This window comes from Schistocerca serialis, chromosome 5 (assembly GCF_023864345.2).
Source record: "Schistocerca serialis cubense isolate TAMUIC-IGC-003099 chromosome 5, iqSchSeri2.2, whole genome shotgun sequence".
Lineage (NCBI taxonomy): Eukaryota > Metazoa > Arthropoda > Insecta > Orthoptera > Acrididae > Schistocerca > Schistocerca serialis.
Genome location: NC_064642.1, coordinates 561,996,137 through 562,009,804, shown reverse-complemented (window position 1 = coordinate 562,009,804; position 13,668 = coordinate 561,996,137). Strand labels below are relative to the sequence as shown.

The 13,668-nt window shown below is 41.5% G+C and overlaps 1 protein-coding gene across 1 annotated transcript in view; it reads right to left on the bottom strand.

The window, feature by feature from the left end:
- LOC126482080 (facilitated trehalose transporter Tret1-like) overlaps positions 1-12,744 on the bottom strand; it is a 131,799-nt gene extending 119,055 nt beyond the window's left edge. Inside the window, exon 1 of the mRNA XM_050106056.1 lies at positions 12,591-12,744. The gene's annotated coding sequence lies outside the window, so the exon portion shown is untranslated. The remainder of the gene's footprint in view (positions 1-12,590) is intronic.
- Between the last annotated feature and the right edge of the window lie 924 nt (positions 12,745-13,668).

Below are 13,668 nucleotides of genomic sequence, written 5' to 3'. Positions count from 1 at the left end.
CAACGGCAAAAAATGCTTTAGCAAAAGTAGCCCTCAATTTATTCGATTACGTTATACAAACAAACACCGTCCGAACAGGCCTGGAAGGCCCGACGGTACCGACCGGCCGCCGTGTCATCCTCACACTGAGGCGTCACCGGACGGGGATTCTGAGGGGCATGCGGTCAGCCGTTATCAGTTTTCGCGACTGCTGTCGGTACTTTTCAATCAAGTAGCTCCCCAATGGCCTCACAAAGGCTAAGTGCATCCCACTTGCCAACAACACTTGGCAGACCCGGACGGTTGTAAGTAGGCTGTTTAGGTTTTATGTTGATAACGCCACGTAGCGCTCTGTATGAAAATCACTGACTGTGCTGTGTGCAGTCTGTGGCTGGTTGGCATTGTTGGAATATTTGCTATTGTAGTGTTGGGCAGTTGGATGTGAACAGCGCGTAGCATTGCGCAGTTGGAGGTGAGCCGCCAGCAGTGGTGGATGTGGGGAGAGAGATGACGGAGTTTTCAGAGCGGATGATCTGGACGTGTGTCCATCAGAAAGAGTAAATTTGTAAGACTGGATGTCATGAACTGATATATATATATTACGACTGTTGAACGTTATTAAGGTAAATACATTGTTTGTTCTCGGTCAAAATCTTTCATTTGCTAAGTATGCGTATCAGTAGTTAGTGCCTTCAGCAGTTAGGATCTTTTATGTAGCTGGCAGTATTGGCGCTCGCTGTATTGCAGTAGCTCGAGTAACAAAGATTTTTGTGAGGTAAGTGATTCATGAAAGGTATAGGTTATTGTTAGTCAGGGACATTCTTTTGTAGGGATTATTGAAAGTCAGACTGCGTTGCGCTAAAAATATTGTGTGTCAGTTTAGTGATGATCAGAATATGTAAAGAGAGAAACGTCTGAGTACGTTCAGTTCTGCTCAGTTGTTTGAAAATCAAATAACATGAGGGGTTTACCAGCACAGTAATTCATAAATTTTTGTAAGGGGAGGTTTCACGGTGTCCATCGTTTACATTATATGGTGACTAAAAAATGTAAATATCGTATGCCATTGTCGCCTGGGATTCCCCACAGGGTAGCTTCAGCCACCGGGAGGAAAGAGTATTCTTCCTCCACGCACATTGGTCCTTTCCTTAAGGATTTCTTAAACCTGTGTAGTACTTGTATTTGTGGAGCGGAGGTGAGTGTAATGGATGTTTGATGATGATGATGATGATGATGATGGTGATGAGAGATGAGAGAGGGTGGAACACGACGCCGGCAAAGAGCGCACTCTTCTCCCATACCACCAAGGGGTTCGCCGAGCTCTTAAAATCCCCATCAGACGAACGATCACCATCAGCAATGCCACATCCCCTTACTTCATGAGACACTCCGGATAGTTTTGGAATTTAATATGCGACACTGGCGCATGGACTGGTGATAAGGCACGCTATACCATCACCTCACCCTACCGGCCAAATACTGGGAGTGAAAATTTCATGCAGCACTAGGATTAGAAGCGGTGGATTTCCGAGTCGAGCACCACCAGAAAGTCGAGCGTTACCGGCCTTCGCTACAGAGGCGCACTATGTGCTGAGTAAATCAAAGCCGAGTAAAGCTGTCATCTTGAATACCGCATTGGTCTACTGATTGCTAGTGAAATGTCAGGCGCATTAACCAACCAGATTTGAGTTTTCAGTTGTTTCACTTTTATTATTGTTATCATTATTATTATTAATTCAGGGCAATAAAATAATCGCTTGCTCAGTGAAATGTTGCATCAGTATAATAACAATTTATTACACCAGCGAAATGTCGCACTGTCCTACGAAAATGTTAACCATGGTAGCACAACATAAGAAATAAAATCTCGAATGCTTAGCACAGAGAAATTTCATGTTTTCCTGTGGGACAGTTTTAGTTTTAGTTCATAATTTTTTTTATTTATATTGACGTAACAGAGTTCTTTACGAAGAAACGTGACGCTTTCCGTAGACTATGTTCTACAGTACTTTTACTTTAGTCCCTTGCTGCGATTAAGGGACGTCTGTAGTACTATAGAATTTGCTGATAACCTGCACATAGTTCGATCGCGAGAAAAATATTTGTGAAGATTTAGTATACAAAAATATGTCAGACTAGGATCGTTTGTTGTGTAGGCTTGTAATTATGGATACTATTTTTCAGGATATGCTTCCGTATTTCCAGCCAAGTTGTTTGTTCTATATCGGGCCCACACAAAAGAGCAACTCCCAGCAGCTGGAGAAGAAAACTGGTCGGTCGTCGAAGTATTAGCATGTAACAGGAATAACTCGTCTGAACACTCGCAAGCACGTCTTTAATCAGTCATACCAAGAACATCGGAGATATATTACTTGGAATTTCAAACAGGATGGCTTATTCACAACAAATTTCATTGCAGTATGTATGTGAAGCAGTGGCAGAAGTGCCTATCCTTAAAAAGATTAAGAGGAACCATTCCTGTGTGGCTAGTTTTTATTCAACAAAAGTTTCGTCGTCATGATACATTAATTTCGACTTCTTCATTATTTTCAACTGAGGCATAATTCACACTGTACCTTCTAGCGCCTTATAATAACAGATCGTATACACACTGAGGTGAAAAAAGTCATGGAATAGCGATGCGCCCGTATACAGATGACGTTAGTATTGTGTAGACGAGATACAAAAGGCCAGTGTATTGGCCGAGCTGTCATTTGCATTCAGATGATTAATGTGAAACGTTTCCGATGTGATTAAGGACGCACAGTGGGGATTAACAGACGCTGAAGACGAAATGGTAGTTGGAGCTATACGGCCGGCCGAGGTGTCCGAGCGGTTCTAGGCGCTACAGTCTGGAACCGCGCGACCGCTACGGTCGCATGTTCGAATCCTGCCTCGGACATGGATGTGTGTGTTGTCCTTAGGTTAGTTTGGTTTAAGTAGTTCTAAGTTCTAGGGGACTGATGACCTGAGAAGTTAAGTCCCATAGTGATCTGAGCCATTTGAACCATTTGATTTGGAGCTATAGACATGGGACATTCCATTTCGGAAATCGTTAGGGAATTGAGTAGTACGGGATCCACAGTGTCAAAAGGTTGCCGAGAATACCGCATTTCAGGCATTATTTCTCACCACGGGCAACGCAGTGCCGACGGTCTTCAGTTAACGATCGACAGCAGAGGAGCCTGTATAGAGTTGTCGGTGCTATAAGACAAGCAACACTGCGTGAAATAGCCGCAGAAATCAATGTGGACGAACGACGAACATATCCGTTCGGACAGTGCGGCGAAATTTGGCGTTAATGGGCTATGGCAGCAGACGACCGACGCGAGTGCCTTTGCTAACAGCACGACATCGCCTGCAGCGACTCTCCTGGGCTCGTGACCATATCAGGTGGACCTTAGAAGACTGGAAAACGATGGCCTGGTCAGATTAACCACGATGGTAGGAACTGATGGTAGGTTTCCAATGTGACGCAGACCCCACGAAGCCACGGACCCAGGTTGTCAACAAGGCACTGTGCAATCTGGTGGTGGCTCAATAACGGTGTGGACTGTGTTTACATGGAATGGATTGGGTCTTCTAGTGAAACTGATCGATCATTGGCTGGAAACAGCTATGTTCGGCTACTTGGAGACCATTTGCAGCCCACTCAACTATGGAGTTTTTATGGATGACAATGTGTCACCAGATGATCTGATTGGTTTGGAGAACATTCTGGGCATTTCGAGAGAGTGATTTGGCCATCCAAATCACCCGACAATAATCCCATCGAACGTTTATGGGACGTAATCGAGAGGTCAGTTCGTGCACAAAGTCTTGCACCGGCAACATTTTCGCCATGATGGATAGCTATAGAGAGGCAGCATGTCTCAATATTTCTGCATGGCGCTTCCAACGACTTGTTGAGTCCATGCCACGTCGAGTTGCTGCAAAAGGAGGTCTGGCACGAGATGAGGAGGTAGCCCATGGTTTCTGTCACCTCAGTGTATATTCATGAAGGAAGAAAGGAAGGAAGGAAGATTAGGGTTTAACGTCCTATCGACGTCGAGGTCATTAGAGACTGAGCACAAGCTTGGATTGTTTCAAGGACGGGGAAGGAAATCGGTCGTGTCCTTTCAAATGAACCATCCCGGAATTCGTCTTGTGCGGTTTAGGGGTATGATAGAAAACCTAAATCTGGTTGGCTGGACTCCGATTTGAACCGTCGTCGTCCTGCATGCGTTTCCAGTGTGCTAATGATGGCACCAACTCGCTCATCATACTCCGTGATCAAGCAAATTTCAGAAAATTTCAGCGTTTTTTGCGTCTGTACCTACCGTCAAATTTCTCAGGTGTTGTTAAAATACGTAATGCTCACAGCCGTAACCTAGACCACTGTGATAGGTGCAGGTGTTACGGAGTTGTCGTGAGACGAATTACATAGATAACGGGATGAAATGTTTCTATACGCCAGAGGATGCTTAACCTTTCACAGCATGTACTAAAATAGAGATATTTGTCATGAAAATGATTTTTGCGATGCAAGTTGCAGTCATAGTGACTGGAAATAAAGCTGACAGTCAAAGGCGAAAATACTGTCCTTCAAAAATTTTGCATGAAACGGAGTCTTGTAACATAATTTTGAATGAACACAGCGTACTGTTCTTTACGCAAAATATACTGGTAGTAAATCATAATTTTCTTTCTAAAATGTCATCTCTGTGAATACGATTCCATACGCTATTGTAGACTCACATCGCACTTAACCTGAAGGCTGCTAACTTGAATTCCGCTATGGAAAAAATTTTCATTCTCGTGATTGGCCAGCAAAGGGAGGAAAGGACGCAGACATAAGTTCCTGATCGCCAGACTGTGAGCCAGTGGTTCGGTTTAACCCCAACCCTCTCTGCGCTCTCTCACAGTGGAACTTCAAATTAAATTGTCATTAGCGACCCATGTTTTGGATGTGAACGTTGATTTCGGGAGCCCCATTTGACCTTAGCGAAGCTTCCTAGCATTTCCCCAACCATTTACAACACAAAAACATCACTTAAGTGTTATCGATCAGCCCGAATAGCCGCGCTCATTAACGTGACATTTCCGGGATTCGGGAGGCGCGCCGGACCTGGCTCGAACCGCCCTGTGAGTTAACGTAGGGGATCCATGTGTCGGCCAGCCTAGATGTCATTTTTAGGCGGTTTTCCACATTCCATTAAATCACTACCTTACTGGTTCACACCGCCCGCCTCAGCTACAGACTGCGCAAACATTTAGTATCCGTCTCTGCATAGGATTTACTCGTACTTTAGCTGCAAACGCAGGGGGGTATCCTGATTCCATCCTGGAGGGTGAATAACAGTCTCATGACAGATATTTACTTTCTTCATGCCCTTAACCGCCAGCAGCAGCAGCACTAACTGTTAACCGTACAGTAGACATACACGGAATGCTTCATAATAAGTAGGAAGAAGGTCAAGGTAAACCAGTGTTGCCCAAGGCTATCACTTTGGCTACATACTCATCTGTCTTCTAAAAACAGTATAATTTAGGATGGGCAAAACATCTACATCTGCTTACATACTCCGCAACCCATCGTATGGTGCATGGCGGAAGGTACATTTTGTCACTACTAGTCATTTCCTTTACTGTTCCAATCGCAAATGGAGCGAGAGAAAAAACAGTATTGACGTTCTTCTGTAAGAGCACTAATTTTTCTTATCTTCATGGCTCTTAAGTGAAATATGTGTCGGTGGTTGTGGAATCGTTCTGCAGTAAGCCGCAAATGCCGGTTCTCTAAATTTCCTCCATAGCGTTTTGCGAAAACAACATCGTCTTCCCTCTAGGGATTGCCATTTTTCACGAAGCGTCTCCGTAACGCTCACGTGCTGATCGAAGTTACCGGTAACAAATGCAGCAGCGCGCCACTCAATTGCTTAGAAGTCTTCCTTTAACGCGACCTGATAGGGATCCCGAACACTCGAGCAGTACTCAAGAACAGGTCGCACTAGTGTTCTATACGCGTTCTCCTTTATACATGAGCTATACTTTTCTAGAACGCTCCGAATACTCCGAAGTCGACCATCTGCCTTTCCTACGACCGCCCTTACGTGCTCGTTGCATTTCATTTCGTTTTTCAACGTTGATACTGAATCGACTTGACTGTGTCAGAAACTCACCACTACTACCGTGTTCCAACATTACAAGATTCAATAAGGTTCTTCCGGGGGGTTGGGTTGCTTAGGGGAAGAGACCAAACAGCGAGGTCATCGGTCTCATCGCATTAGGGAAGGATGGGGAAGAAAGTCGGCCGTGCCCTTTCAAAGGAACCATCCTGGCATTTGCCTGGAGCGAGTTAGGGAAATCACGGAAAACCTAAATCAGGATAGCCGGACGCGGAATTGAACCGTCGTCCTCCCGAATGCGGGTCCAGTGTGCTAACCACTCCGCCACCTCGCTCGGTCTTCTGGATATGTGACCGCAACGTCAATAAGTAAAATCCTCTTACGTTTCGGCCACTGTTGCAAGTGACCTTCCTCAGGGTGTAATGCTATCTGGTTAGTTCTTATATGCTGCCACGAGGGATTAGCCGAGCGGTCCAAGGCGCTGCAGTCATGGACTGTGCGGCTGATCCCGGCGGAGGTTCGAGTCCTCCCTCGGGCGTGGGTGGGTGTGTTTGTCCTTAGGATAATTTAGGTTAAGTAGTGTCAAGATTTTAAACATGGCTGCAGCAGCAACTGTTAAAATTCTTCACAATAAAGGATGGCAGCCAAAAACAGTTGCAGGATAGAATTTTTTTTATTAAATTCTTGACCAAGGTTTCGGTACATTTCCTGAATAGAAAGACACATTCATTAGAAAAGCCATATCAACGAAAGTGAGAAACAGAAGCTTAAATAACGGTGAAATTGCTAAAGTAATACAGGCACACAATCTTTAGTACTTACTAAAATTACATCATGCACTGGAGAATAATGAAACAATTATGCCAAAAGGCGTCGTCAGTAATTAAAATATCATCTCCATTTGTACGACATGTGTAATGGGTACAGGATCAAAGCGAACAGTTTAACAATGTTACTTCGCCTATGAACTGTTGAGACACGAGTGTGAAGGCACTAAGGTAGATTGTTTCGCCGAGAGAGGGCACTTGCATGTGCCAGACTCGCGCATATTACAATCCATAAATACATACATAAGCGCATCAAAATTATTAAAGGTTGTGTTAATTCAAACTTTGTCTTAATAAATAAAGCGTATCACGCCAATTAAAGACATTTATGTAAACTATAAATATAGAACCAAATTTATCTGTGTCCTAGTGTCAAACGGATAAAGCTTGCGCTTGGAACATCTAACGAGAGAGGGCACTACTGTAATGCGCGAGAGTCTCACGTAATGTAGGCAGTGAAATACATACTAGCGAAACAACCAAAATGTTCTAATAAAACGAAACCATCTGTCTGTATGAATAAAACATAGTAGTCATTTAACCACACATACACATTGAAATTCATAATTAACAAACATCACAATATGTAGATCCCAACAAGATAGGAAAAGCGCATTTCACCGGCATCATCAAGCAAGAAAATAACTCCTAGTCAGCCAGACTATATTACATTAAGGCAATGAGGGGTTTGAAACTGTCTAAAAAATTTTTGTTTCGAAGCTGCACCTGTTCATTAAGAACAAAACCATCTTTTAGAGACAGATGCTTGAAAATCTCTAATTCTTCGAGCAAGTCTAGTTTGTCACCTTTATCAGCTTCATGAAGCAGCTCTACGTCGTCCAGTTCTCTTGGCGTGTGCTGTAAGAGCCATAGATGTTCAGCAAAAGTGGAATTATATACGTTTTCCCCATTTTTACCTAACTTGTGTTCTTTATACCTAACTTTAATGGGTCTACCTGTCTGCCCTATGTAATAGTTTGGGCAGTCGTTACAAGTAATTTTGTATACACCAGACTTAGTGCTGAGTTCTTCTCGTGCTCCAATATTATGAATTACTCTACGTTTGAGGCTATTATTTACGGAAAAAGCAACTCTATAACCGTATTGTTTCTGTAAAAGTCTTTTAATCTTATATGAAACGTTCCCTAAAAATGGAATAGAAATGAAGTTATTACTCTCATAGTTCTTTGCCCTGTTATCTCCTAAAGTAGAAAATTTTACAGCTGTTTTTTTCTTAGCAATTTGGTCAATTAATTTAGGGTCGTATCCATTGTTAGTGGCTATTGATTTTAATAAAAATATTTCATTTTCAAAACAATTCTGTGCTAAAGGTGTGCTCACAGCGCGATGAACTGCAGAATGAAAAAAGGCGATCTTGTGAGTTTGAGGATGACAGGAATCTGCTGGAATAATATTATCAGAAAAAGTTTCTTTACGGAAAATGTCGAAGCTAATGGTGTTACCCGATAACTTAAGTTTCAAATCAAGAAAATTGAGTTCTCTCTCGTTATTTTGTATCTCTTTTGTAAATTTCATTTTCTCGTGGAAACTGTTGAAAACATGAAACAGTTGTTGTAGATCTTGGTCACAACCTTGAAATAGTATGAGTATATCATCAACATAACGAGCATAAAAAGAAATCTTATTGCCTAACGTAGGGTTGTTTTTGAAGAAATTTTCTTCTAGTGCATTCATAAAGATGTCAGCAAAGATGCCAGCTAACGGGCAACCCATGGCTAAGCCGAATGGTTGCTCATACATTTTACCATTAAACTGAAAGTAATTGTAATCTAGTACAACCTGCAGTAGTGACATAAGTTCCGACAACTGTAGCTCACTTAAAGTTTTATGTTGTCGAATGTTACCTTCAATAATCTTAAGAGTGATATCCACTGGAACATTGGTGTATAAACTTACGACGTCAAAAGAAACCAAACGAGAGGAAGAAGTGATCTCTATTGATTTTAGCTTGTTTATTACATCAGCACTATTTTTAACAGAGTAATTGTTTTCAAAAACAAAAGCTTCTTTAATTTTAGTGTGTAAAAATCTCGCTAATTTGTGATGTGGGCTCTTTATTCCATTAACAATGGGACGAACTGGGTGTTGACTTTTGTGTACCTTAAACTGACTTCTAAGCGTAGGTGCTCTAGGGTTCATGTTAATTAAGGTTTTCTTTTGAAACTCTTTCATAAGATGTTTACTTCTCCTTAACGTATCTCTAATTTGCTTTTGTAACGTAGGGGTATGATCTTGCTCAATTTCAAATATACCATTTTCTTCGAAAAAAGCCAAAGTTTTAGCAATGTATTCACTTTTATAGGCTACAACAAGCGAATTTCCTTTGTCTGATTTAGTGATGAGAGCCTCATTATTTTTTAATTTACGGTTAATACTAGTAATAATGTTACCACCTCTCTGTTTTAAATCACTGTTTTTTACCGACTTGACCTCTCTTTCTATAATTGCGCTACATTCATGAGCTATCCTATTTTGTTGGGATTTTTCAGTTTTTACGGAGTCAAGACCAACTTTAAGGTCAACAATAAAATTATCTATCACTTTAGGATCGTTAATATCAGGCATGAAATTGTATTTAAAACCTCTCGCTAGCATGGCGCTTTCTTGAGGGGTAAAGCTTATGGAAGTTTTGTTTAGTACTCTGTCGAAAAATTGGTGTTCGCAATTGACAGTTCTTTTTGCATGAACAACATTAGATTTTGGGGTAACATTTTCCAGTTTATGAAGTTTAAAATCATGTCTACACTGAATTTCAACCTTACGATTGTGTAACCACTCATTAACACTATGCCAAACACTGTCTACGTGAAAGTTAAAATAATCTTTAAAAGTTCTAGTAATATAGAGATACAAAGAGTAAGCTTCTTCATTTAGTTTATCTTTCTTCTTATAAAGGTCACTGATTCTGCAGGTTGTACTAGATTACAATTACTTTCAGTTTAATGGTAAAATGTATGAGCAACCATTCGGCTTAGCCATGGGTTGCCCGTTAGCTGGCATCTTTGCTGACATCTTTATGAATGCACTAGAAGAAAATTTCTTCAAAAACAACCCTACGTTAGGCAATAAGATTTCTTTTTATGCTCGTTATGTTGATGATATACTCATACTATTTCAAGGTTGTGACCAAGATCTACAACAACTGTTTCATGTTTTCAACAGTTTCCACGAGAAAATGAAATTTACAAAAGAGATACAAAATAACGAGAGAGAACTCAATTTTCTTGATTTGAAACTTAAGTTATCGGGTAACACCATTAGCTTCGACATTTTCCGTAAAGAAACTTTTTCTGATAATATTATTCCAGCAGATTCCTGTCATCCTCAAACTCACAAGATCGCCTTTTTTCATTCTGCAGTTCATCGCGCTGTGAGCACACCTTTAGCACAGAATTGTTTTGAAAATGAAATATTTTTATTAAAATCAATAGCCACTAACAATGGATACGACCCTAAATTAATTGACCAAATTGCTAAGAAAAAAACAGCTGTAAAATTTTCTACTTTAGGAGATAACAGGGCAAAGAACTATGAGAGTAATAACTTCATTTCTATTCCATTTTTAGGGAACGTTTCATATAAGATTAAAAGACTTTTACAGAAACAATACGGTTATAGAGTTGCTTTTTCCGTAAATAATAGCCTCAAACGTAGAGTAATTCATAATATTGGAGCACGAGAAGAACTCAGCACTAAGTCTGGTGTATACAAAATTACTTGTAACGACTGCCCAAACTATTACATAGGGCAGACAGGTAGACCCATTAAAGTTAGGTATAAAGAACACAAGTTAGGTAAAAATGGGGAAAACGTATATAATTCCACTTTTGCTGAACATCTATGGCTCTTACAGCACACGCCAAGAGAACTGGACGACGTAGAGCTGCTTCATGAAGCTGATAAAGGTGACAAACTAGACTTGCTCGAAGAATTAGAGATTTTCAAGCATCTGTCTCTAAAAGATGGTTTTGTTCTTAATGAACAGGTGCAGCTTCGAAACAAAAATTTTTTAGACAGTTTCAAACCCCTCATTGCCTTAATGTAATATAGTCTGGCTGACTAGGAGTTATTTTCTTGCTTGATGATGCCGGTGAAATGCGCTTTTCCTATCTTGTTGGGATCTACATATTGTGATGTTTGTTAATTATGAATTTCAATGTGTATGTGTGGTTAAATGACTACTATGTTTTATTCATACAGACAGATGGTTTCGTTTTATTATAACATTTTGGTTGTTTCGCTAGTATGTATTTCACTGCCTACATTACGTGAGACTCTCGCGCATTACAGTAGTGCCCTCTCTCGTTAGATGTTCCAAGCGCAAGCTTTATCCGTTTGACACTAGGACACAGATAAATTTGGTTCTATATTTATAGTTTACATAAATGTCTTTAATTGGCGTGATACGCTTTATTTATTAAGACAAAGTTTGAATTAACACAACCTTTAATAATTTTGATGCGCTTATGTATGTATTTATGGATTGTAATATGCGCGAGTCTGGCACATGCAAGTGCCCTCTCTCGGCGAAACAATCTACCTTAGTGCCTTCACACTCGTGTCTCAACAGTTCATAGGCGAAGTAACATTGTTAAACTGTTCGCTTTGATCCTGTACCCATTACACATGTCGTACAAATGGAGATGATATTTTAATTACTGACGACGCCTTTTGGCATAATTGTTTCATTATTCTCCAGTGCATGATGTAATTTTAGTAAGTACTAAAGATTGTGTGCCTGTATTACTTTAGCAATTTCACCGTTATTTAAGCTTCTGTTTCTCACTTTCGTTGATATGGCTTTTCTAATGAATGTGTCTTTCTATTCAGGAAATGTACTTCTGATGAAGGTATATTTATATGTACCGAAACCTTGGTCAAGAATTTAATAAAAAAAATTCTATCCTGCAACTGTTTTTGGCTGCCATCCTTTATTGTTAAGTAGTGTGTAAGCTTAGGGACTGAGGACCTTAGCAGTTAAGTCCCATAAGATTTCACACACATTTGAACAATTTTTTCTTATATACTGGCGGAAGAGGTTGAATTCTGATAGGGTACTGAGGATGAGAGGAGGGTTGTTAGACGTTCTTTATTGTTTGTTTGAAATAATAAAAAAACACACCAATAGAGGACTCTAGTACTTCTGCTCCTCTTCCTCAATACACAATCAGAATTCGATAACAGCCTCTTCCGTCAGTATACAAGAACCAAAATTTTTAGCATTTAGTATTTAGCAACAAACATCTGAGGATGGCCATTTGCAACAGTGGCCAAAACGTCGGAGAATTTCACTCATTGACAATGCGATCAAATACCCAGAAAAATTTTATTGCGTGTGACATTGACCGCGGAAGCCTACGCTTGCATTACAGGATTGTTTCTCCTACTCATCTGCGCTAACGTACATTTTCTTCTGAATCTAGAGCAAGCTGCCATCCATTATGCCACAGAGAAATTCTCTCCAAGTCATTCTCTATCCTTGTACGGTTACTCAACGAAGATACTTTCCCGTATACTACAGCGTCATCAGGAATGGTGGCATATTGCTGCTCATCCTATCAGTCAGATTATTTATGTACGCAGAAAAAAAACGTGTAAAGGCAGTGATCAGCCTCGCTGAGCCACTAGCTTTGTCCAGAACGCAATCGGCTGCTCTTACCTTATTGCGGTGTCTGACGGTGCGGAGATGTACGGGTAGCCAGTGCGGAAAGGCTGCAGTAGGCGGAGCCGGCGAATCGTCGGCCGAGCATCCGTGTGGGCTGTGAGCTGGTAGCAGCAGTAGCAGAGTAGGCCGTGTGGTCCGCGGTGGGAGGGCGTCTGCGGCAGACTGGATGACCGCGCCAGCGAGCCCCAGACCCAGCCAACGGGCCGCGGCTTGCCCCTCCACCGCCGACCGCTGCCTTCACCCGCTGCTCCAGTGACGCACTCAGGACTGCAGGCTCGCTTTGGCACGGCACGGGACGTGCTTTTTAATTAACTTGGACAAATGCTTGGTACATACTGTGCTGTCTTACAGTACATTCATTCACTATCGGCTTCGACAACGGACCATCTTCACAGTGGAAAAGTATCTGCTGCAACAGCTAACGTAGCATGCATGCTACTTAACCAGGACAGTATAAGCCGTTGCTGACTTGAGAACGTAATAAAATAGACGCTTAACCCTGTAATTCTCTTAAGTTTTCTAGTCATCAAGGGCGTATACACTACTGGCCATTAAAATTGCTACACCAAGAAGAAATGCAGATGATAAACGGGTATTCATTGGACACATATATTATACTAGAACTGGGATGTGATTACATTTTCACGCAATTTGGGTGCATAGATCCTGAGAAATCAGTACCCGTAATAACGGCCTTGATTCGCCTGGGCATTGAGTCAAACAGAGCTTGGATGGCGCGTACAGGTACAGCTGCCCATGCAGTTTCAACACGATACCACACTTCATCAAGAGTAGTGAATGGCGTATTGTGACGACCCAATTGCTTGGCCACCATTGACCAGACGTTTTCAGTTGGTGAGACATTTGGAGATTGAGCTGGCCAGGGCAGCAGTCGAACATTTTCTGTATCCACAAAGGCCCGTACAGGACCTGCAACATGCGGTCGTGCATTATTCTGCTGAAATGTAGGTTTTCGCAGGGATCGAATGAAGAGTACGGCCACGGATCGTAACACATCTGAAATGTAACGTCCACTGTTCAAAGTGCCGTCAATGCGAGCAAGAGGTGACCG